This window comes from Mastomys coucha, unplaced genomic scaffold, assembly GCF_008632895.1.
Source record: "Mastomys coucha isolate ucsf_1 unplaced genomic scaffold, UCSF_Mcou_1 pScaffold16, whole genome shotgun sequence".
NCBI classification, from domain to species: domain Eukaryota; kingdom Metazoa; phylum Chordata; class Mammalia; order Rodentia; family Muridae; genus Mastomys; species Mastomys coucha.
The window spans coordinates 23,091,219-23,119,157 of NW_022196898.1; the positions used below are offsets into that span (position 1 = coordinate 23,091,219).

The 27,939-nt window shown below is 34.6% G+C and overlaps 1 protein-coding gene across 1 annotated transcript in view; it reads right to left on the bottom strand.

Annotated features, from left to right (window-relative positions):
• The window catches only part of Bche (butyrylcholinesterase), a 72,657-nt gene that overhangs the window by 36,424 nt on the left and 8,294 nt on the right, over window positions 1–27,939 (bottom strand). The gene's annotated exons all lie outside the window — the stretch shown is intronic.

A 27,939-nucleotide genomic window follows, 5' to 3' on the forward strand; every position in this document is an offset into this window, starting at 1 on the left:
TGAAAAAATTATTCTGAAATTAACTAGGTCAGTGACTATGGAGCCACTTTGTTCGGGACTAGAAATGTGGTAGTTCAGCTTGCCTCTCTGCCTTCTCTCTGTTCTTTCTTCTTTTATCTGTCATCTCTAGCATTTCCTTTCAATGTATTCACTTCAAAAGTTCAGAGTGTCTCCAAATGGATCCTACACACTGTGAACACAGACTTTCAAGAAGAGACAAAGAATTCTATCTTGGGAAAAACCAGTAGTTTATAAAAATGAGTATTTTGGGTCTTTACCAATTTTCAGAACATTGATATTGAATTTGAGATCCAATTTCATCAAAAGTTAAACCCCTAAAAAGTAAGAAATCTTATCCGTATGGAAACAATAGCTAGATATGAATCAATAGATAAAAACTTGGAAGTCAAAAAAATGTATATTGATATTTGCAGACCTGCCACAAACAAATAACAAAACTATTATGGTCAACTGATCCTTTGGTAGTTTTTAAGACATTTGTCTCTGAGTGACAATTATTTTATCACCCAGATTTAAAATATCTTTAGCAATTATAAAAATCATAATATACTTTTAAATAAACACATGTTTACTTACATGTCATGTTTCACTGATATCCCGTTGGAAGGCTTGCTCTTTTCTGAAGGTAAATTAGTTGGGAATAAATCTGGGGACAAGAGAAGTGGTGAGGATGGACTGGGTGGAGAGGAGAGAGGAGAATTAAGGTTGGGATATAATATATAAAAGAAAAAATATTAGAGAGAAAGAGAAAGATTTAAGGAGGAAAGAAGGAAGAAAGGAAGGAAGGAAGGAAGGAAGGAAGGAACAAAGGAAGGAAGGAAAGAAAGGAAATGATATAAAGGCTTCATCTCTATTCCACCTTGATTCGGAGGAGGGCTCTAGGCTCAACACTGCACTTAGTGGATAGAAGGGGGATAACGTTTGAAATGTAAATAAAGAAAATATCTAATAAAAATAAAAGAGATTCTTTGCTGAACAAAATACTCACGGCAGCAAATACAGAGACAAAGTGTAGATCAGAGACTGCCCCATCTGGGAATCCATCCCATATACAGTCACCAAAAGCAGACATTATTGTGGATGCCAACAAGTGCTTGCTGAAAGAGCCTCTGAGAGGCTCTCTGAGAGCCTGACAAATACAGAGGCAGTTGCTCACAGCCAATCATTGGACTGTGCACAGGGTACCAATAGAGGTGTTGGAGAAAGGACTAAAGGAGCTGAAGGGGTTTGCAACCCCATAGGAAGAACAATATCAACCAACCAGACTCTCAGAGCTCCCAGGGACTAATCTACCACCCAAGGAGCACACATGGAGGAATCCATGGCTCCAGCAGCATATGTAGCAGAGGATGGCCTCAATGAGAAGAGAGGCCTTTGGTCCATTGGAGGCTCAATGAATGGCCAAGTGCAGGAGAATTCGAGGGATGGGAGGTAGGAGTTGGTGGGTGGGTAGAGGAACAAACTTATAGAAGCAGGGGGAGGAGCGATGGGATAGAGGATTTCGGGGCAGGAGGGACCAGGAAATGGTATAACATTTGAAATGTAATGTAAAGAAAACATCCAATAAAAAGAAAGAAAAACAGAACAAAAGACAAAAAGAAAAAGAAAAAAAAATAAAAAGGAAGAAAGAAAAGGAAAAATAAAAGATTCATTGCTGAAAGCACCACTAGGAGGAGTTAGAATTTAGGAACTAGAGCCAACTTGGCAGAAACATCTCACTGTTGACATATCCTGAAAAGCCTATCCTTTTCTCTGGGGCCTACCTTTCTCTGTGTGTAACCTTGTTTACATTACTTTCTCCTCAACATAAGGTTATACCTCATCACAATATAAACAATGGGAGTCAAATGACCATGGACTTTATTCTCTGATACTGAGCCCAAATCAACATTTTCACTTCCTGAAATCTTTCACTGAGCACTGACAAGCAAACTACCTCACTAGGTACCTGACCTAAGTATGTGGGGGGACAGGATGAAATGTGTCCTTGGAAGCTTGCCTTCTATGTGCTAAATTTTATCCACTTAAAGGGAAAGTGGTTCAGAGCATTTGCACGGGATGAGTTCTTCCAGATTTCTATGTTGTCTGTAACTACTGGAAGTGTTACTGACATCATCAAAATGGAAAGGGGCTCCCACAGCTCCCTAACTCCTGAATATCTATCTCATTCTCAACCACTCCGCCAGTGTGCTCAGCATCCATTGATATAGTTGTTAAACATTGTGGTTTTAAATACCATTCCAAAAATTAAATACAATAAATAAAAGCTTAACAATGGGGGAAAGAACAAGAAAACTGGCAACGCATTTATACATCAGTTTTCTGTTTCTGTTCAAAGAAACTTGAATGTACCTGGGACAATTTTCTTATGTTGAGTTAATTTTCATATTTTCAGGTATTAAATGATCACTTCATTGTGTTCCTAATTTTACCACAATAATATTTTCCTCACTTCTTTTTTTGTTCCATTTGATTAAGTGAGAATATTCTAGTTTCTAACTAAAATGTGAAGATAACTTTTAATTTTTCATCTTTTTATTATTTTCTCTTTATCTCCTTGTATTATCCCTCTACCTTGGTCACTATGAGGAAACTTCAAGCGGCATATAAATAACCACTTAATTTATTCCCTCCTTAAAAAAATAGTGGTTATTGACTTTTAGTCATACTGAAAACTTGGCTGTGGATGTATTATATTCAAGCAATGTATTTTAATATTTTGATTCATTTATTTACACCCAAGGATATTCTGGACCAAAATTATAGGAATAAAAGGCAATAAAATTATGTTTGTTTTCAAAGCCAATTTCTGTTTCCACAGGAAGAACAATAAAAAGAATTTTAATTTAATATTTGAAAGTTAGGTATTATTTTTAATGTAAGCTATACACTCAAAGAATATAATTAAAATGAAAAATAGAAACTACTGAATATCTCCTGATAAGATTTAAGGAAGAGATGGTTTTTAAGGCACTCCTAATACCCTTACCCTTAGGTCATTATAAGCCTAAAAATCTAATAGAGTATTTGAACTTCAAACTGGTGGAAAAGTCTACATTAAGATTTGTGCATCTTGAAAACTTTACACATTTTTACAATGATTAAAGCTAACTTCTACAATGACTTTTCTTTTCATAAATAGGTGATTCCCTATGCTGCAAGGTCTGAGTGAATTTCTTTCTCAAGTTCTAATTTCAAATTCTACTACAAGTTACTCTGAATATTCTTAAAAACATTTTGGTTTCATTTTCTATTTTCCTGTCTTTGTTTTAGGGTTCAGTGTATTTTCAAATAACTCTTACAAAACATTCCCTTCCAAGATATTAATTTTCTCAAACAGAAAAGTCTGGAAAAATTTACAACCAATTGGAGAGCTTAAGATACTCCAGCTAAAGGAATGGAATCACTTGCTCTCTCTCTCTTATAAAGTTCAGATTAACTCCTGCCTTTCGACATCAAACCTTCTTTCCTCATCTCACTAGCCTTCCTGGGGAATCTGCACTGTTCATGCTGATACCTGCTGATCACCTGGGACAATTTCGGGAACACACTGGATATCGCTGAACTATAGTGTCACCCTTCAGATTCTATCTGTCTATCTATCTATTTAACATTTGTCTTATATATTATCTATCTATCTATCTATCTATCTATCTATCTATCTATCTATCTAAATATCTATCATCTATCATCATCTGCCTATCTATCTATCTACTTATTTAAAGAGCAAGCCTGTGCTGAACCTAGGCTCCCAGTTCATATGTAGCAAAAGAGCAGCTTGGTCTTCATGTACTTCCAGTCCCCAAGCAACTGAAGTGAGGGCTGTCCCTGAATCTGTTGCCTGCCTGTGATGTGTTCCCCTAGCTGTGTTGCTTCTCTTGCCTCATTAGGAAAGGATGATCCTAGTCCTTCAGTAACTTGATGAGCCTTGGGAAGGTGGGAGAATGGGAACCAGGGAAGGTCCCCCTACTCAGAGGAGGAGGAGAGGAGAGAATGAGGGGAGAATTTATGTAAGAGAGTACTGGGAGGAAAGAGTACACTGATATTGGGAGGCAAATTGAATAAATAAATAAATGAAAAAAATTAATTGGTGTTCCTAATATTGAGATAGGTCTTTGGAAGGTATACACAGAATACTGAGAAGAGACCAGTAAAAAAGTGGACTTTATTAGAAAACCTCTGCTGTTTTGTTTGGTTTGTTTTACTGTCATAATCTCTATTAATTCTTAGTTTTAAGACTTAGAATGTTCTGTGAAGAATATTGTATTGTTACATTATTAACAGCCATTTCTTCTTTAGGTAGCCTTTACATTTAAAAAGAAGTCCTGCATATTATGTGGCAATTCCATGTAAAACCAGAACAACTTAAGATAGTTTATATATAGATCTCAAATATCCAAAACAACCCAGAAGAGAGAAAATTAATATTTTAGAGAAAAGGAGTCTAAGGCTAAAATACATGGAATAATTACCTCTTTTAGTTCCCCAAATGATACACAAAACCTTTATTAGAAACAGAGCAAAGGTTAGGAAAGATGTGCCTTGCTTTCTCCACCATACACAGAATTCAATGTGAAGCACTGGTTTGCATTAAGAGCTGTGCAAACTGGGGTAATGTAAACTCTTTAGACTCACAATCCTGCTGGTCTGTCTGGGCTGGTATCCAGAGCAGACCTTGGACACAAGCTCTGTAGCCAGTCCCACAACACCCAGAGGAAGCTCCACTCACAGGCGCTCTGACACACCCAGGATCAGAGGTGAGGAGGAACCAACATCTGTCTGGAAATAGAAACAATAAAGAAATCAGAAAGAGAAACAATCCTGGAGATACAAAACCTAGGAAAAAAATCAGGAGCCATAGATGCAAGCATCACCAACAGAAGGCAAAAGATAAAAGAGAGAATCTCAGGGGCAGAAGACACCATAGAAAACATTGACACAGCAGTCAAAGAAAATACAAAAAACAAAAAGCTCCTAACTCAAAACACCCAGGAAATTCAGGATGCACTGAGAAGACCAAACCTAAGGATAATAGGGATAGAAGAGAGTGAAGACTCCCAATATAATGGGCCAGTAAATATCTTCAATAAAATTATAGAAGAAAACTTCCCTAACCTAAAGAAAGAGATGCCCATGAACATACAAGAAGCCTACAGAACTCCAAATAGACTGGACCAGAAAAGAAATTCCTCCCATTACATAATAATCAAAACACTAAATGCACTAAACAAAGAAAGAATTTTAAAAGCAGTAAGGGAAAAAAGGCAAGTGACATATAAAGGCAGGCCTATCAGAATTACAGCAGATTTCTCACCAGAGACTATGAAAGCTAGAAGATCCTGGGCAGATGTCATACAGACCCTACAAGAACACAAATGCCAGCCCAGACTACTATACTCAGCAAAACTCTCAATTACCATAGATGGAGAAAACAAGATATTCCATGAGAAAACCAAATTTACACAATATCTTTCTACAAATCCAGCCCTACAAAGGATAATAGATGGAAAACATCAACATAAGGAGCAAAACTACACCCTAGAAGAAGCAAGAAGGTAATCTTTCAACATATCCACACAAACCTAATTCCACCTCTTACAACAAAAACAACAGGAAGTGACATTTACTTTTTTTAATATATTAATTTGAAAATTAATATTACCAACATATCCTAATCAATTGAAATCAAATAATATGAGGAGTTGGAAATTTGTTGATTGTCATCCAATGGTCTCTCTAATTTGGTAATTAGAGAAACAGGTCCAACATTGTACAGTCCATATACTCTGTCAGCTTGTTTGTGACAGTGTCTGGCTGTGTACAACAGACGGATCTTGAAATCTTGCTTCTCCTATCTCAGCCTCTCTATTAGTAGTATTGCTTATTTCATGTTTTTACACTTACTATGGTTTTCAGAACAGTTTATATATTTCAAAAGTATTTATATAACCAAAAGAAACAGACGATTAACTTGCGAGATGACTTGTAAGAGAACAACAAAGTGAGACTGAATGCTTTGCTTGACATTTGTGACTCTTGTATCAAGTTTGAAGAGGACTTTATAAGTTACTCTTTCTCTGAGATGAATGCTTTTCCAAATTATCACAGCTAATGAACCAAATTCTTACTTTTACCTGCCATGGCTGGCCAATCTGGGCCTCCCTCAACCCGTGGGAGGTTGGGGGGGCGGGAACAGAGTCTTAGTCAGGTAGACAAGGTGTTGGTGAGGAAATGACAAACAGAAACAGATACAAGGGAGTGCTGCAACTGAATGCAATTTGTACAAAGTAGAAATCAGGCTTATATGGTATACAGAAAACAGGACATACTACAAAAGTCACATAGGCAGGAGATGGCTACATCAAGGTCAGTGAGAACAAGCTTCCCAGTGCAAGGCAGAAGAGCAGTGGTGTCCTTCTTGGGCTGGGTCGTTCCGGCAGCCCCAAGGTAAACTCTCAGGGCCTGTCTGAAGCAAATAGCTGAAGGTTATATTCAGCACTCCTTGGCTGTAACACAAGCAATTAGTGGGGGAAGCCCTACAACTTCTAACTTCTCACTGGCAGTAAAACAGTTTTTCTTTCTGTGTGAGACTGCTCTGATAATAATAAGTGCCTAACTGCTATCTCTGACTCTTGAGATGCCCTGTCTGGTAAGACAGCTTCTTAGTAAAAATTCCCAGCTAATTACAGCTAGGAAATCTAATAGGATTATTGAAGCACTGTGAAGGCCAGGAAATAATGTTCAATCTCAGTATTAGCTATAATGAAATATTTCTTAGTACACCTTTATGCCTGAATAAAGAAAGCATGCAGATTTCTCCACAGATTATAGCAGAGATCAATCTGGAACACGTCCAAGTTAGGAGATGTCAGTGACTAGGCTACCTCAGGAGACAGACTCCCTTTGGAGTCATAATGCCTCTTGTCCATGATCAGGTTTTAACCCTGATACTGTAGACCTACTGGGGTAGACAAGTGTGTGCAGCATCTCTCCCTTTATTATTATTTTTTAAAAAAAGTTCCAGAAGGTCCCTCCTCATCGTGGCTAGAGATCCCAGAAGAACTCTAAAAACAAATGGAAGCACAATAATCACTATTATAAGAGTGACAATAATAATAGCAAGCAATACTATATACTGAACCCAATCCAAGGGATTCAATGTGTTTAGATTATTATTTAATTCACTGGCCAATTCATCAATGTTCCAAGTATCCAAATGACTTTTGCTAATATCTGAAATTTCTGCCTTTAATTGTTCCATATCGTGGGAAATGTCTGTATCCTTCCACACTCCCTGCAAATGGGCTTTAGTTTTTTCTCAATCCATAGTCTAAACAGTTCTGGTTGAACAGTAGTAGCACTAGCAGTTCTCTTGTAATCTGTGGTGGGTGTAGCTTTTCTATTTCTGTTGTCAGCTGTTCTTCTCTAGACTCTTGAGGCTCCCTAGCCTCTCTAATCACAGTGGCCAGTACTTTCTGTTTCTTATCTCTCTTTAACTCTCTCGCCTCTTGTCTTTCTGTCTCCTTTTCTTTTTCTTCTTCTTCTCTGTCCCTTAACGACTTGCACTAAATCCCTCAGCAACTTGCACTAAGTCCTTCAACAACTTGTACTAAATCTCTCAACAACTTATCTTGTAACCCTTCTAACTTTTATAATATTAAGGCATAATCATACTTCAAACAAAATCCAGTTTTTTAAACCTATTCTTTTCAAAATCAGTATCAAAAACATTACATGTAAGTTATAAAGTTCAGCTGTCAATTCTAACAAAACAAAACAAAACAAAAAGACTCACAATCTTATTTCCAACTGATGATGTTGATGCGTGCATGGTGCTCTGACAATGAATGAAGTACTAAGCAGGGTGTTAGGCTATGTCAGAAGCTAATACAGAGTACCTCTTATTCATGGTAGGAACAATGCTATATCTCAAGCTGACTTATCCAAATGTTCATTGGTTGGTACTTTCTTGAGCTCTCCTGGGACACAATGGGCTACATTAAGTTTGCTTATTTATAAAGTGAAAATAAACCTTCATTAAGAAAAAGGTTTTATCATCATCATTCTATTTTTAGGTAATAATTCTCTAGCAGGCATTCTTTTACCCTGAATGTTTAAAAACATATTAAAACTATATATGGTCTGTGGTTTCAGGACCAATATTCTGTGTCCACTTTAATATCAGAGTATATATGATGGTTTATCATGCTCCATCTTTAATTTTTAGGTTCTTATCTTGCCATTAGTTTTAGATAATTCAATTTTGGTGTAATGTTGTTAGTTTTCTCCTTTGGCTTCCAATTGCAACTATGAGTTTGCTCTCTTTCCCAGTGGGAGGCAGGAGCTTGAGAATCTCCTTGGCTCATAAGCTCAACACTATCTGAGCATAAGTGAAATCCATACTAAAAGAAAAAATAAGTTAATAATAAATAGTTGCAGACATGATCTGAGTCTTTAGGGCTTGTGTCAATGTTCCAATACATTTTCTCTCCCCTGAAATAAAATAGGAAATAAAATTTTCTCTCTCTCTTTTTTTTAATACATAGAATATCTGAGTACTTTATTTATTTTCTTTTGTGTTTGTGTCTCCTGATTCCTGTCCTCTGCACTCCATGTAATTCATGTCATGGGTAGCTTCAATTCTTATATTTTCAGTTATGAGCTTACCCTTTAATGGCTGAGCCATCTCTCCAGCCCGGTAGCTTCAATTCTAACTAAATATCTCCCGTTTTATGTACAAACATTTTTTTCTAAATGCAAATGATTAAATAAAATCAGGCAATTAGTTATGGCAACATAAAATTAAATTAATCATATTAATTATGTAATTTCTGCACTACACTGATGTGCTGTATGTTGGTATCAAGCAAATGGAAACCTAGAGAAACTTCTCGTTTGTTTTTGTCTTCACTTTCCTTAGCTTGTTTCCTTGCTCCAATTCAGATTAAATTGCAATGAAAAAGTTGACACAAACTGCGATATTTTTCTCCTTGTTTATTATAGAATCTGACTGATTCATTTCTATGCCATCAAAAACATATTACACTTTTGATATTATCATTCTACATCTTATACCGTCACTTCTTAATTAATGTATTCATTTCATCATGAGAAATTATTAGCTTATTTGTGGTATTATAGCAAAATGCCTGAAGCCAGGCAACCTTATAAGAAATACAAGTATTTTGCCTGGAGCCCTGGAAGTTTTAGGAAAGAATGGGAATCAGCTAAACCCTTCAGATTGTGCAAGATTTTATCACACTGGGAAAGATTGCTCTTGTAGCAGCATCTCATGGAAACTTTCTGTACTTCTATGAGGACAGATTGTTAAAGACCCCTCAGCAGGTTCTACCTCTCAAAAAATCAAGATATCCTGAACACTGTCAGAATGAAGATTAAACTACAAACATATGAACTCTCAGAAATTAACCAATTCAAATCAAACAAGGGATACGTCTTATTCTCCCACATTTCCTTCCAGCCCTCTTATTGCTCCATTTTTCTCCATTTTTCTTCCCTCTATCTTTCAAGTGTGACATTATCAGACATCTGTTCTATCTACAAGTATAACAAGTGATATAAACCTGTGTGATAGCTTATTACAGACAAGCTTATTTCTTTCAACTCCTTAGGAAATTTTAAATTCTGTGTTTCTATGTTATAGCAAATAATTTTAATATTTCATGAATATCAAAATGTCCAATATCAAGCTTTAGACTTGGTTGTCTCAACCCCAGCTGTCCATCATAGTCTCCACTTAATAAAATGATACCTCTTTTCTTTAGTAGCTTTTAATGTTTTTTTTTTTTTATATCCTAGATCCATTACAGTAAATCCGCTTGTATATTTCTTGAAAGTGTATCCTAAATCTCACCATTTCATTCCACTTGTATCCAATCCAAAACACAGATGTCTCACTAAAGATTGGCCTATTCATCTCCTGGCAATCCTGTATGCCTCACTGTACTTCATGGGCATTTTAACTAGCCATTAGATCTCTATTAATTTGATATAAAGTAAATGTTCTATATTATCATGCAACTCAGGGTGCAATTTAAACATTTATCCAAGTTTGAATGCTCTGTAACATGGCCCCTTGTAAGTTACTGAGATTAGCTCCCACCACTTTCTCTTCACATAGTTCTTGCAGCCATATCAGCTTTCTTCCCACTGCAGCATTTTACACTGTTTACCAGTAGGCCTGGTCCTTGCTTCTCTTTCTTCTGAGACATTCTTCTACCCATGCACACATGATTAATTCTGTCATTTGGCTTATATAACTTTAGCAGTAGAGTGTCACATGAATCACATCCTTTTACTGTTAACTAGGTTTAATATCTTTTTCAGAGGCCTTCCAATGTGTAATATATGTAAGATAAGAAAAAGTCTTCTCCTTATTCATGAGAGCAGTCTAAGAACATCAGTTAATGCTTGAATCACAGATTGTAATGAATGGTATATGGATTTTCCTCTATATGTTCTATAATGATGTACTAATTATAATTAAGCAGAGAAGCACTGAAGAGCCAATTCAGTGATAGTGTGCTTACCTAGTAATTATAAGCCTCTGAGTTTGATGTCTAACATCACAGTAAATGAGGACATCATAGGAAATTAGCAACAATAGTTAATAATAAAGTAAAATGTTTATAATAATAGACTGAAATGGAAAGTATAATTGAGTGGTCTCTTGTGACAAAACCTCTTGCCCATTTTTCTTGTTATTTCTATAGTGAGAATACAAAATTATGTTACTGCTAACAGTATTTAGCAAGGATAAGAGGAATCCTATGCCCCAGCAGTAGTAGTCTTTGGCACTAAATCTGAAAACTGAGAAAGCTAATAAGTATATAACATTAGGGGGAGAAATACAAAGGTACTATGCCATTGGAAATAAGCAAGAATGCTATATCCTCAGTTGGACAGAACAATATTTATATTTTCAATTTTCAATGAATTAATTGTTTCTTTCTTAGGTTCAGTAAAATGTTGGTAAAACAGATTGCAGAGATTGAAATCACAGATAAGAGCTGCACATAGGGTTTCCTGTCTTTATAATTTTTTCCTATGTTTAGATTGAAAGCTAAAGGTGAATAATTTTCTGTTTACTTTCCTTATTGAATTTTAGCTATCTTTATTTTTCTCATTTATAGTAAACATATTGCTTCATACTTAATAGACAAAAGATTTCAAAAACCTTTTCAGGGAATAAATGAAAGATTGAAACACAGTTATATAAAACTTAACTTGTAATTAGTAATATCTCTATGAAAAGACACACTAATTTAAAAATATTTTGAAAGATTGTGAAATTTTCATGCTTTCAGAAGCCTTATTTTACTAGCAAAAATATGACTAATTTTATAAACAAATTGTGAATTTGTATAATAAAGGAAATTTAAGGCAAGCGTATAGCCAAGATCTACTTAAATGGAGAGAAACTCAAAGCAATTTAATTAAAATTATGAATAAAACAAAGTTGTCCACTCACTCTACACCTATTTAATATAGTACTTAAAGTTTTAGCTAGAACAATAAGACAACTGAAGGAGATCAAATTGTAGAAATTGGAAATAAAACAAGCTAAAATATCTTTATTTGCAAATGATATGATATTATATAAATGATCTAAAAATTCCATTAAGAAAATTGTGCATTTGATAAATAAATCCAGTAAAGTGTATAGATACAAAATTAACTCACAAAAATCAGTAGCTCTCCCATCTATAACTAACAAAAAACTCTGAGAATGAAATCAGGTAAATGACATATTTCACAATTGCCTCAAATATATGTAAAATATCTTGAGGTATCTCATACCAAGTGACATACTTGTATGATTAAAAAATCATATCATTGAAGAAATAAATTTAAGAAAATATCAGCATATAGCAAGATTTTCCATACTCATGTATTGGTAAGAGTAACCTATTAACAATGTTCACACTACCAAAGCAATCAGAAGATTCAATGAAATCCTTACCAAAATTCCAGCACAATTCTTCAGATCTTGAAAAGACAATTATTAGGTTCATATAGAAACACACAGACAAACAGTATAGCTAAATTAACCCTAAATCATAAAAGAACTGCTTTAATTACTACCATCCTTGATAATAAGTTATACCATAAATGGAATATAACATAAATATAATAATGAAAACATCATGATATTGGCACCAAAATAGACATATTGATCAAGAAAATCAAGTTGAAGATCCATAAATACATTCACATACCTATATATGCACTCTGTTTTTTCTTTTTTTTTTATAAATAAGCCAGAAATACATAGTGGGAAAAGTTACATCTCCAAAACATGGTGCTGTTCAAACTGTATGGCTGAATGTAGAAGAATCCAGATAAATCTATATTTATCATCCTGCACACAACACCAATAAGAACAAAGACCTCAACATAAAACCAGAAATACTGAACCTCACAGAAGAGAGAACAGGAACTAGCCTTGACCTAACTGGCACAAAAGAAACTTTCTGAACAGAACACTGTTAGCACAGGTTCTAAGATCAACAATAATCTGAACTTCTTGAAACTCAGAAGCTTCTGTATACCAAGGAGTACCATCACTTGGACCAATTGGAAGCTTATAGAACTGGAAATTTTACCAACCACACATCTGAAAGAAGCTTAATGTCTAACATATATAATGAACTCAAAAAACTAGACATTTAGAAAGCAAATGACCAAATTAAAATTTAATATACAGGTCTAGAGAGAAAATTCTCAATACATTATCAAATCATCAAGACATTTAAATAAATGGTCAACATCCCTATCAGAAAAATGCAAGTCAAAACTACTTGGAGGTTTTGTCTTATATCTTTCAGAGTGGCTAAGATCACCTAAACAAGTGACATCTCATGCTGTCAAGGAGGATGTAAGAAGAACACTTACCCATTTCTGATAGGAATGCACACTCATACAGGAATTATGGAAATGCTCAATGGAGATTCCTCAGGAAGATGGGAATGAATCTACCTCAAAATCCAATGGTACCAGTCCTTGAATAAGGATATTTCATGATCTCAGAGAGATCCTTACCCAACGATATGCATTGTTGATCTCTTAATATCCAAAACTGGAAAGAACCTAGAAGTCCCGCAACAGGACAATGGATAAATAAGTGTACTACACAGTGGAATATTACTCAGCTGATAAAATAAATGACATGAAATCTGCATCCAAGTGGTAGAAGTAGAAAAAAATATCAAGTGAGGTATCCTAGACCCAGAAATACAAAGAGAGTATTCATCTATTTATATGTGGATATTAACGTTTATGTCAATTATAACCAAACTTCAATCTAAAGAAACAAGGAAGCTAGGTATAAAACAAGTGGCTAAAAGGAACAAACAGATCTCATTAGATAATAAAAACAGAATAGATATTTATGCATGATTGGGAAAGTCTGAATTTGGAGGATTAAGTGGGATAAGAGGGTGAAAGAAGGTGGTGGTAGGGAATATGGGATATTTGAGGGGTATTATGGGGCCTAATATAATAGAATCCTTGTAAAATATATACATATATGAAGGTGATCTAAATCAAATTACCAAATAATTGAGAAAACAGGATTGTAAGAATCATCAAGTACTAGGATTGAGTATATCTACTTGAATTATTGGCCAAGTGGACTCCATGGGAATTTCCCAATAATCTAGACCATTCCAAAGACTAGAGGATGGTCTCCACAAACTGAAAGTAAGGTCCCATTGTGGAATAGAGCTTCAGACTATATATCCTTGAGAACTTAGGCATAACCAAATAATAGTGATACAAATAATATACTTACAAAATGACTCCTAATAATATTCTGTTATATTCAATATATAAGTGCTTTATTCAACCATCATCAGAGAAGCTTTGCTTCCTCTTATATCAGATGGGAACACAGAGAAACACAGCCAGATACTATGCAGAGAGTTAAAGACCTTGGAACATTCAGTTCTAAGTGGGATGTTTTAATAATCTTTCCCCTTGGAGTTCAGGGAACCCTTTGGAAGAAAAAAAAACACAAAGAGTGTAAAAAAACAGAGGGAGTGGAGGATACCAAGGCAACAAGGCCCCATGAATCAACTAAGCAAAGCTCATTTGAACTACAGAGGAGGCATCATGCATAGGGCCTGCAGAGATCTGCAACTGATCTTCTACATATATATACATGTATGAATTCTAGTTTAGTGTTTATTATGAAATTCCTCAGTATGCAAACAAACAAGTGGGGCTTTAACTCTTATGCACTTTCTTGGGTTGTATTTTTCTTTCTGTCTTGTTTCTTTCTCTCTTGTGTACAGGGTGGAATCATCACTTGTCAATAAGAATCTGAGGACCAACAAATGACTTGAGGATTAGAAGTTGGGACATCTGGGAGAGACAGAAGCACTCTGGGAGTTAGTCAGTCACGGATGATTTGCCACCCAGATTCTGAGGAGACAGACATATGAAACTGAGGAAAAATAACAGGTCATATAGCATACATAGAATGGGATAATCAGATTACAAACTGATTTTTACAAACCAGTCAGGGAATAAGCCCAACCTTATGGTCAAGGCATCTAACCATAAATAATTCTCAGAGCTGTTACTTAAGACCTGGATCATGGGTAGGACTGGAGTCTTGTGCAAGTTTGATGTGATAGTTTCATGTTACCTTATTATATTTTATTTTGTTGTATTTTTAAAAATTAATTAATTAATGTAAACCCAGACACTGCAGTAAAGGTTGACAACAGAAGTGGCATTTATATCTTTTGGGAGAGGGAAAATTAGTTTTCTCTTGTGGAAGGACACTGGGTACATCAACCACTCCTGTGAAGACATAATATATATGAGTAGTTGCCAGAAAAAAAATAAACTCCACAGCTTTGTGTTTTGTTTGGATTTGATTTGGTTTTGTTTGATTTGTTTGTTTTATAATTGTGGAGTGCGTGTGTGTGTGTGTGTGTGTGTGTGTGTGTGTGTGTGTGTGTGTGTTTGTGTGTGTGTGTAGTGTGCTTTTATTTGTTTACAGTTGATGTGCTTTTTGTGTGCTTTCTTTTTGTTTGTCTTTTTCTGGATAACCTTGTATTTTGTTTTCTAGGTTTGGGGCAATTTTTGTTATACTTTTTTGGTTTTGCTTTATTGTTGTTGTTTTTTTGCCTGTTTTTTTGTTTTTGTTTTTGTTTTTGTTTTGACTAAGAACTTTAAGTAGATGGGTAGGGTGGAAGAATGGAGTTAGAAGAACTTGGGAAGGGAAGAATATGATCAAGTGTACATAAATTTTAGAATGTATTAAATAGCAAAAACTTTGCATGTATGACTCCCATTAATATTAATGCTTAATTTATAAAAAGAAGTCAATAAATAATGCCTTCAGATTAATATAATAGTACCCATCCTGGTGACATAAAGTAGGAAAGAACCCTAATACTCTCTGGCATGCTGACTTCAGGTGCTACAGACTGGAATAAGACAGAAAGAGAAGGAAGAATTTCCTGAAAGTCATCACATAAACTAAACACATTTTAAACAGACTTGACTGTTAGAAATATGTCCTGTTTTATACAGCAATATATTCACATTAACATTCTGTTGCTGTGTTTGTTATGTTACTATATCATATTCAAAGCTGTCTCTTTGTATATGCCTGATCTTCTAGAATACAATTAAATGTGCATTCATCAAATAATTATTTTTAAAATATGACATTAATTATAACATTAGGATGGATGGATGAACAAATGAGTAAATGTTACATGCTTTCAAAATATAAGCAATGTTTGGAGAAGTGTATGAAATAAGTCATTATATTCCCAAGTAAATTTATGCAATAAGTTTAATTTTCTGGTTTAAATTGTTTTCTTATACTAATTTAGCACTTTCCCCTAGAGCACAACAATAGTGTACTCCAAATATTAGTGAAAGAATGCTTTATTTTATACCCTTCTTTGTGGATCCAGTCCTTGGAGGAAGGGAACATCTGATTCTCTCTCATTCTAGTATTATTGATGGCAAAATAGTGATGCTGTATGAAAAAGCTCTCCAAGCAATATGATCTTGAATTTAAATTGTTCCATAATACAATTTGTCCTTTTCAAATAAGTTCTATTAATGCATCAGTTTTTTTTTAAACCTACATCTATATTCTATCTGTTATAAGAACTTCCAGGAATGCTGCAGTTAGCATTTATTGTTCCATCCATTTCTAAGTAACTCCTCACCTAATTCCTAGGGGGAGAGAGACCTGAAATAGTAAAACACAGAAGCTGTCAAGATAGCAGCATAGTACATTCAGGGGAATTTCAGTCCTGGTCTTTCTGCAAAGTCATCAAAATGTTCCATTAAGGTTAATTATGATAATGTAACACAAATAATTATAGAATCAGAGGGTAAGGATATCGTTCTTCAGTCTGGAAACCACACAGACTATTATCTATCACAAAATCTAATTATAAATCTGATAAAAATTGGAATAGAAGGCCAGATGACAGTCCGTCACAAACTTAAGCTTATTTCCACATTTCCTGATGTCTAATTTTAGTCTATGCTCTGTCCTTATCTCTGAAACACTAAGTGGGATGACAGTAGCATACTAACATGTTTAAATTACAAGGCTGTCGTCAAATGCATTTTCTGAGCATACTTAATGACTGCTCTTAATAATTCATGGTGAAGGTATAACATAAGAGCCTGAAAGCACTGGTTCATCTCTGCTCAGCCGCTGACTAGCTCCAGTTGACTGCTTTTCCATAGACTACCAGGTTTTTACCCTAAAACATTAGAAAAGTTCACTGTTTCATCATTTCTTCTATCTAATAACAGAGCACATTCCACACCCTGCCTTACTGATACCCTCACTCAATGTGTCTTGAACCAATTAGCTTCTCCTGTATTAAAGATGGCTCCTATTAAAGTTTATATTTGGTGTTTTGAAAGGAGTTCTAGGATCTATATTGTTTAAGCAAAAAAAAAAAATAATGAAAATCAAATTAAAATTACGTTAATAGCTCACTTTAGTCTGCTGCACTGCATGTGACTACAGGACCCTCAATGTGGATGCAAACTAACCCTCTCTAGGTTAGATAACTTTGGGGAATCCTTCTGATTTCCTCATGGGTTCCCTGTTTGAGCAATAGCATGAGGAAAGTAAAACAGAATATAAAAATAGTGCATCCACATGTATAGTAGAGGATTGCAAATTCAATCATCAATAGGAGGAGAGGACCTCAGCCCTGTGAAAGTTCTGTGCCCCAGTGTAGGGGAATGCCAGGGCCAGAAAGTGGGAGAGGGCGGGGTGGCAGGCATGGGGAGGGGGGAGGCAACAGGGGTTTGTTTTTGTTGTTTTTGTTTATTTCTTTGTTTGTTTTTTGGAGGGGAAACTAGGAAAGGAGAAATTTACATGTAAATAAAGAAAATATCTAATTAAAAAAAACAAAAAAAAATAGTGCATCCATATACAAATAAAGTAGAGAGACCACCATCGTTATTTTATTCCTTTCTTTTATATAAACTAATACATTAAAATTAAAAAGCACTTTCATCTAATAAATTTTTAAAAATACATTATTATTGATATAATCCTGGTTGTATAATAAAATCTTGCTCATGTATATGAACCTTTTGTGTGTGTGTGTGTGTGTGTGAAGAGTGTGTGTGTGTGTGTGTGTGTGTGTGTGTGTAGACATGTATATACATGAACAAAATCTTGGAATCACATAAGTATTTTTATGACTTTAGAGTCTGTAAAACATAATAGTTTCTAATATTATTTTGTAATGTAGTATGATTTGAGTGAGATTAGTCTCCATGAGCTTATGGTTTTGAAAACTTTGTCTCTACAGTTAGTGAAACAGTTTGGAAAAGATGAGGAGTTGTGGTCTTTTGGGGAAGATGGGTCACTGGGTGTGATAGTTGGCTTTGAGGTTTCAAAAGAGCAGTCTAGTTAGTGATCTCTGCCTCATGCTTATATATCAGATGTACTAAGATTTTAGCTAGTACACTAGCACCATGCTTGCCTGTTTGTAGCATATCTTCCTACCAAATCCATGGAATCTAACCCTCTGAAAATGTAAGTCCAAAATAAACTCGTTCTTTTATAATTTGCCTTCATCATGGTGTCTTAACAAAGCAATAGAAATAATCAAGACAATTATACATTTTATTTAACAAAATATGGTTTTAGCCATTTAATTTAATCTCACCATCTTCACATTAAAAGAGGCAAGAGCTGTCTATATTTTCAATTACTTCAAAAGCAGTGCAAACAAAATGTTTGTTTAGAAATACATGTTCACTTACATTTAATAAGTTATTCCTTCTGTGATAAAATTCCCTATAATAAGTACACAGAGAATAAAATGGTGTGAGTGGTGACAATCAACATGGAACTGTAACAGAATTTAAATGTACTTTGTGGAAGTACAAATTTATTCTATGATGCTAAAGTCAAAAACAATGATCAGTCAGAACATCCATTGCTAACATAGCACGATAGTGAAATACTGACCTTTATTTATGAAACAAAGTGGTAAGATAATATTATTCAATCTGAAGCTTCTTATTTTTGTGAATATATAATTGAATATTTAATTAGTTATAAGTCAAGAAAGTTCACATTTGTTTGCTTTGGAGCAGTAGAAAATAAGATTAGGCTTCTTCCTTTCCAATTTGTATCCTTTTTTTATTAGGTATTTTCTTTATTTCCATTTCAAATTTTATCCCCTTTCCTAGTTCTCCCTCTGAAGTACCCACTATCCCCTTCCCCTTCCCCCTGCCCACCAACCTACCCTCTCCCACTCTCCCACTTTCAGGCTCTGGCATTCTCCTATACTAGGGCATAGAACCTTCACAGGACCAAGGGCCTCTCCTTCCACTGATGTCCCTCTAGGCTATCCTCTACTACATATGCACCTGGAGCCATGAGTCCCACTATGGGTACTCTTTGGTTGGTGGTTTAGTCCCTGGGAGCTCTGGGGGTTCTAGTTAGTTCATATTGTTGTTGCTCCTATGGGGCTGCAAACCCCTTCAGCTCCTTGGGTCCTTTCTCTATTTCCTCCATTGGAAATTTGTATCTTTGACCTCCTTTTCTTGTCTAATTGCTCTGGCTAGGACTTCTAGTACTATATTTAATAGGTAGGGTGAGAGTCGGTACCCTTGTCTCGTCCCTGATTTTAGTGGGATTGCTTCAAGTTTCTCTCCATTTAGTTTGATGTTGGCTACTAGTTTGCTGTATATTGTTTTTACTATGTTTAGGTATAAGTCTTGAATTCCTGATCTTTACAAGACTTTTACCATGAAGAAATATTGAATTTTGTCAAATGTTTTTTCAGCATCAAATGATATGATCATGTGGTAGACACACATTCTTTAGATTGAGATAAAATAGAAGAGCTTTCCCACATTTATGTTAAAACCTTATTTTAAATTTTAAAAAGTGTTGTGGATGATCATGAACTCACATACATACACCTGTAAGCTAAGCAGACTTGGCAGGTAGGAGGAAGAGGTAAAAACAGAGATGGCAAGACAGAGAGAGAATATGAATGTGGGAAGAAAACAATATTTTAGAGAGACATTGGAAGAGGAAATGAGGCATGATTTTGATAGAAATGATTTATATGTTGTCAAACAATAATACTAATTTTCAAAAGAAAATAGTTACTCAAGGCTATTTACATATATATTTACAAACATGCAAAATGTAAACAAAACAAGTTGATGAATTTAAGAGAAATCAGGGAAGAACACATGTGAGGGGTTAGATGAAAAACTGGAAGGATGGATATGATGTAAGTATATTATAATTTTTAAATTAAAGTATAACTAAAAATGACAATTACTATCAAATTAAAATAGAAATGTAGAAACTGACCCCTGATGAACAAGATATTGTAAAAGTAACAAAAATGTTAGAGCATTCATTTAAGATTTTTTTTAAAAGAGCAAAGAGTATTTTTTTAAATAGCAAGCACAGCCATCCTAAAACAATACATCAGAGTACAAAATTTAGAATCAGACACTAAAGTCAGTAAAATAAAGAAATAAGTCGATAAGAAATAGCTGGTTCTATTAGATAAGTAGATAAGAAAAAAAGCAAAGGCACAAAAGAGATAAAACATTAGAGAAAGTGGGCTTCAACAGAGATTAATAAGAGGTGCCCAAGCTGAAAATAGAAATACAAATGAAGTAAAATTAATGGTACTTTAAAACAATATTGAGCATCATAGCATATGTAAAAGAGATGGGCGTGAAAAAAGCTCAAGGAATAATTGACGAATTACCAGCACCAACATTTCTCAAATAGGACTTAAAATGTCAACTTGGGAATCGTCTCAATGGACCTCAGTCTCTATAATACATAATATTATATTTTACATATATATATATTATATGGTACATACTAATTATATAATTAGTTTATATTACTATGTTGTATAATATAATATAATAACATATTTGCTATATATTACTATGCATTATATAATTAGTAATATAATGACAATGTAATAATAAAATTAATTTCATTATTATTTGACAGTTTATAAATCATTTCAATAAAAACCCATCCTGCATTCCTTCCTTCATAATTCTTCCAATGTCTCTCCACCATGTATGTTTTCCTTCCAAGTTCATGTTCTCTCTCTGTATAGATTCATACCCCAACAATATAGATTAACTTACAGAAAGAAAGATAAACTTAAAATATTGTTGTCAAACAAAGTAATTTCTAGTCTGAAGGAGCTGAAGGGGTTTGCAACCAATAGGAAGAACAATAATATGGACCAACCAGAACCCCCCAGAGCTCCCAGGAACTAAATAATAAACCAAAGAATACATATAGAGGGGCTCATGGCTCCAGCTACAGATGTAGCAGAGGATGACCTTGTCAGACATCAAAGGAAAGAGAGGCCCTTGGTTCTATGAATGCTCAATGCCTCAGTGTAGGGAAATGCCAGGACAGGGAGGCAGGCCTGGGTTGATAGGGGAGTACCCTCATTGAGAGAGGGAGAAGAAGGATGGTTTAGCGGGGTTCCAGGTAGGAAACAGGGAAAGGGGATAACATTTGAATTGTAAATAAATAAAATATCTAATAAAAAAGATGATAATATGAACACAGGCTTATTTCATACCCAAATACAAACCAAAGCTTTGGGATTGGATTGAAATGAATCTTTAAACTTCATAAAAATAACCAAAATTTCTATACCCTTATAAATATTCTTCCATTGGAGAAAAACTTCGATAAATAAAAGAAAGCTGAACACATTTATATTAAATGAATTAGCAAATGTGAGAGATTATAAGGTATTCTTTGATATATCAGATGATAGTATACTGGAACCCTTTAATATATAGACATATTAAACACAAATGATTATTTAAAACACACAGAACTCAAGAGCAATGGCATTGTTGTGAACATATAAGCAGAATAAAGAAAGCAAAGATGTGAATACATGACTGTTTTATATGTTTCTTGCATTTGTGACTTTATAAAAATTAATGGAAAGTATTAAGATGAATTAACTGTTAAAAGGAAACAATCATTTCAAAAATGAAATGTAAATTAGGAATGGAACCAAATTTTAATATAACCAGGCAGCCAGCAAACAATTGTTTGCCCAAAATCAATTGCAGAAAAATATGAAGGCCAATTAAAAAGTCAATATAAAATAATTTAACACTAAAAATATATACTAAATGAGTATAGGCAACAAGGAAATATTATAGATGAATAATTTATGAAAACAGGTAGATGAAGATAAAATTAGATTAATGATTAACTGAAAAATATTAGTCACAACTATATGAAAGTATATTTTAAGGACTATTTCTACCCTGTGTCTTTAAATATTTTTTTACTTTAATGTTTTTGTATGTACATGTGTGTGTGCACGTATGTATTTGAGGTATTTGTTTGATAGTGCCCATGCAGAACAGAAGGAGGTGGCAGAGGCTCTCTGGATGTATGGAACCGGACCTAGATACTATGAATGTGTCCTAAGAGCTCTCAGATTTTGAGCTATCTCTCCAACACCCAAGTAAATGCTTTGAAAATAGAAGATAGGAGCAGGGAAGTGGTGGCATATGCCTTTAATCACAGCACGTGGGAGGTAGAGGCAGGCAGATTGCTGAGTTCAAGGCCAGCCTTGTCTACAGAGTGAGTTTTAGGATAGCCAAAGCTATGCAGAGAAACTCTTTCTCAAAAAAAAAAAGAAAGAAAGAAAAAGAAAAGAAAGGAAAAAACCACCACCACCACCACAACAACAACAAAACAAAAAGAGGGTGGTGGAAGCACACACTTGGGAGGCAGAGGCAGGTGGATTTCTGAGTTCGAGGCCAGCCTGGTCTACGGAGTGAGTTATATGACAGCCAGGGCTACACAGAGAAACCCTGTCTCAAAAAACCAAGAGAAAAAAGGAAAAGAAAATAAGAGATAGGTGAAAAATGAAAAATAAAATGAAGCAGCAAGGCCATTGAGGATACAAAGTCCTACCAGTCTTCACTGCCCTCCTTCATTTCTCACAGGAAAAAACATACAAGAAAATATTATATAGGGCATCCACACAAGCAGTTCTTCATATACCAGAGTAGGAAATCCCTTATAGAAATGAACATCAAAAGTGAAGTATAATCTGCCAGAAACAGAACTCAGTTTTGTCTGAAGAAGAAAGGGACTATGGAATCTACTCTGTGAAGAAAAGCATTTCTTGTTTTCCCAAAGAATCTGAGTTCAGTTTCTAGTGTTCACAAGGTGGCTGACAACTAGTTGTAACTACTGACTCAAGTGTCTGATGCACTCTTTTGGCCCTTAAATCATCAGGCACATGTGAGGCATGTACATAAGGGCAAAACAGTCCATATAAAATAAATATAAATGAAAAAAATTACTTTCAAAAGAAACTGCTAACAAATACAACCGAAAAGGAAGTTCCCCCCCAAAAAAGAGAAGGGATGCAAATTCAGAAGCAGAAAGAAAGGTATGGCCATCTCCTTAGATGCTGAGAAAGCCTTTGATAAACTACAACACCCCTTCATGTTAGAAGTCTTGGAGAGATCAGGAATTCAAGGTACATACATAAACATAATAAAAGCAATATACAGCAAACCAATAGCCAACAACATATTAAATAGAAAGAAACTAGAAGCAATCCTACTAAAATCAGGGAAAACACAAGGCTGCCCATTCTCTCCCTATTTCGTCAATATATTACTTAGTTTCTAGCTAGAACAATTAGATAACAAAAGGAGGTCAAAGGAACACAAATTGGAAAGAAATAGCCAAGGTATCACTATTTATAAATGATGATAGTATACATAAGCAACTCCATAAGTTATACCAGAGAACTCCTTCAGCTGGTAAACAATTTCAGCAAAGTGTCTGGATATAAAATTACTCAACAAATCAGTAACCTTATTATATACAAAGAATAAATGGGCTGAGAAAAAATTAGGAAAACAACATACTTCACAATAGTCGCATATAATATAAAATATCTTGGGTTAACTCTAAACAAGCAAATAAAAAGGCTATATGAAAAGAATTTCAAGTACCTGAAGAAAAAAATTGAAGAAGACCTCAGGAGATGGAAAGATCTTCCATACTCATGAATAGGTAAGATTAACATAGTTGAAAATGGCCATCATACCAAAAAGCAATCTATAAACAAGAATGCAACCCTCATCAAAATTTCAACTGAATTCTTCACAAAGAACAATTCTCAAAATCATGTGGAGTAACAAAAAACACAGGATAGCGAAAACAATTCTCAACAATAAAATAACTTCTGGAGAAATCACCATCTCTGACCTCATGCTTTACTACAGAGCAATAGTAGTAAAAACTGCATTGTATTTGTACAGAGACAGACAATTCAATGAATGCAAAAGAACTGAAGACCAGAAATAAACCCACACACCTATGGACACTTGATCTTTGACAAAGAAGCCAAAACTATATAGTAGATAAAACAACGCATCTTCAAGAAATGGTGCTGAATGAACTTGCAGTCTGCATGTAGAAGAATTCAAATTGACCCTTTTTATCTTGTTTTTACAAAGCCCAAGTCCAAGTGGATAAAGGGCCTCCACATAAAACTAGATACATTGAATCTAATAGAAGAGAAAGAGGAAAATAGCCCCAAAGGCATCTGAACAGGGGAATTTTTCCCAAACAGAACACCAATGGCTCAGACTCTAAGATCAACAATTGAGAAATGGGACCTCATGAAGTTGAAAAACTTCTCTAAGGCAAGGGTTAATATCAAATGCAATTTACCAATTGGGAAAAGATTTTTAATAACCCTATACCCATAGAAGACTAATATTCAAAATATACAAATAACTCAAGAAGTTAGACTCCAGAAAACCAAATGACCCAATTAAAAATGGCATATAGAGTTAAACAGAATTCTCAACTGAAGAATCTTGAGTGGCCAAGAAGCACCTAAAGAAATATTCAACATCCTTAGTCACTAGGGACATATAAAATAAAAGGATCCTGAGGTTCTGCTTTATACCAATCAGAATGGATAAGAACAAAACTCATGCAGAAGCAGATGCTGACAAGGAGGGGAGAAAGAGGAACACTCCTCCATTGTTGGTGGGATTGCAAACTGGTACAACCACTCTGGAAATCAATCTGATTGTTCTTGGAAAATTGGAAACAGTTCTACATTGAAGGTCCAGCTATATACCACTCCTTGCCATATTCTCAAAAGATGGTCAAACATATCACAAGGACACAAGTTCCACTATGTTCATAGCAGCCTTAAATAATAGCCAGAAGCTGGAAACAACCTAGATGTCCTTCAAGTGAAAAATGGATACAGAACATATGGTACATTTACTACTCATGTAGTACTACTCAGCTATTAAAAATGAGGACAATATAAATTTTGCAGGCAATTAGATTGAAATAAATCAGTCACTGAAGAACAAAAGAAAATATCTATGCGAACTGAATAGGATGTAAGTCTGAGGTTGCAAGATGGTAAGTTATAGATATAAGTCAGAGTTTATTGAACTATGTTTGAAAACTATATAGCTCCTAATATGAAAGGAAGCTCATAAGCAGCATATACATATTTAGCTAATGTATAAGAGTAATTTATTAGAACAGTGGTGTAAAAATGAATTCTACTTCCTATATAATTACAGTTTCAAGTCCCACTCCTCCTCTCTTTAATTTAGCCTAAAGCATGAAGTTGAATAGAAAGAAAAGAGCTACAACCTACTTTCCATCTTAATAAAGTATTTTTGGGTTGTGGGGAAGTACAGTGTTTCATATGTTTTTAACCTGGTTTTCTAACATTTTGGAGTGAACAAATATTGGTTTGGAGAAGTGTCCTAAGCATTATATTATCTTCCTCGCTCTGCAGTTCCTACCCCAAAATGGGCTTAGTGTCCAGTGTCCTTCAAGTCCGATGTTGTGGGGTACTAGGCAAATAGTTTATCCTTGAGATGTTTAGAATTAAAGCTTTTCTAAGTTAACACTTGCCGGTTTGCCTCCACTGGAGTTCCCTTTAGATTATCATTTGTTTTCTACTCAACTGGAATCATGTATGACATATGTATCTTTGGAGGATATAAAATATGGCCTCCCAGAAAAATCACCTCACCAATGAAATATATTGTGTAGTTATGCTACTTTGCAGGGTATTTCATTTTTCTATGATTTTTTGTGATTACTTTTATGAATATCATTTTGTAAGTTTCACACTATAATTAATAAGTCAACCTTCATATATCCCAGGAAATCACACTCACCACAGATGTACTTAATTAAGGTCAAACTACTCCATTAAATGCCAAAGACTTGTGTTTGATCTGATACTGTCTGTGTGATAAATAAGACATTAAGCATATTCTATTAACACTGCTCAATGTGGGTAGGCTAAATATAAAACTTCTAATGATTTCAACATGAAAATATGAACTGATTTAAAATGAGTGAAACAGATGGAATGAAGGACTCTTTAATTACTTAATTTTTTTAGAATTGTAATAAAAATTAAAATCATATGAAAATGACTAATTACAGACATAGCCTTTGGAGTGAGGACAAAACGAGGCTAAAGAAATCTAACACAGCTATTAAACAAGTGCTTCTTCCCTAGAGCAAAAATTTAGGCTCATACTGAAAAGCCAGAAAATACAGTATAACTGACATATCTGGAACAGTAAAATTATATTGCTAGATCTCATTCAGCTGCTAAGCAAACAGTTATTGTGATATACTTATTCAAGTATCTTAATGAGTATCCATAGACACTGACATTTGTGTTTCAAGAAGCTAATTAAATATAACTTAGAAAGTTTATCTTATAATAGACGACTGACTGAAAATAGACAAGTCAGTGACTACTTTGTCTGACAGATCACAGCCATATAGTCCAGTGTCATTTTGCAGCTTAGGCATTCCTAAATTCATGTCCTACTTATAGCTGAATCCTGTTGGCTAATATACCTACATGGTAATAAGATGAAAAATATAGAAGTCCCTTAAAGTTTAGCAGGAGGATTCTAATTTAAAGAGAATATATAAACAGATGTAATACTGTGAGGAATGATTACTAATAACTGATATTATAGAATGACACAGCGCCATTGAATTTGAGGAAGTCTAACTTGGGGATAAAAATGAGAATTAGAAGTGGGTAAGACAGCCCAAGAGTAAGTGCTTTGTAGCCAAGCTTGGTTATCTCAATTCCATCCCCATGTCTCATATGGTGGAGGGAGAGAACTGACTCCTGTAATTGTTCTGAGACCCACAAAAGTACATATGCATAATCATATACAAACAAACACATACACATATACATACATACATATACACTCACAGTCTAAATAGGCATTTTAAAAGACAGATATTAATGCTATTATTGATATTCTCTTAAGCTATTGAAGTATCATTAATTGTACTAACAAATCCATCTGTTTACAATAGATACAGGTACTCATTTCAAGAATATAGTATGCTATTCCTAATTTTTATTATTCACAATAATGCAGTTAGTTTGAATCTATAGACTTGATAACTAGGGTTTTATTTGTATACATTAATACACATTTTAAAATTTATTCCAGGGTCTTGTATGGTGGTTGATCCCTAAAAAGCCAGCATTTTTAAGACTTAGGCAGGAGTCTGATTTGGATTAGTTTGGGCTATATACAGAAACCCAGTCTCAAAGATTAAAAAAAGCAAAGCAAAGTAGATTCCAAGAGATTATACATGTTTCTTGGTTTATGATGGAGTAATCTTCTGACAAATATATTACAAGCAGGAAATACTGAAAATAGATTTAAAGGAAACAGTGTAGTTTAGCAAGGTAGTATGCCAAGAGCCTGGGCTTTGCTATGATATGTGTAGGCTGGAGCTAGCTGTGTTCTCACTGCCAGTGCTATCCAACATCCTGAGAGACATGCATTCCTCACATCACTAAGCCAGAAAACTATAAAGATCCAAAGTATGATTTCTAGTGAACAGTATCATCTCTGAACTATCCTATAGTAGAATGAGCCTCAGTGGATCCCACTGCAATTAGACTCAAGAGCAACACCACAAAAATAAGATGGAAAGTTGGCCACAAATCTCTTCCAACAGCAAAATAAAACAATCTAGGTAAGCATGAGGGACCTCAAAAATCAAATGAAGCAGCTTAGCCATCAGGCCAGATAAAACCTCTTAGAAGAAAATGGCAAATACTGAGTGCTGTGAGTTTTAAGAAAAAGGTGGGGTGGGGGTGGAATACCTCGTCTTCTTTTGCTCTTTCATATTCCTAACAGGGACATGTTTACTCCTGTTTCAGATGCCACTGCTTCCTTGTCTTTAGACAAGAAGAGGATGTATTTGTCCTCATTCTTAAACGTGGTAACTGTTTAAAAGTGCAAGTTGAAAAGCAGTTTCATTTATTACAT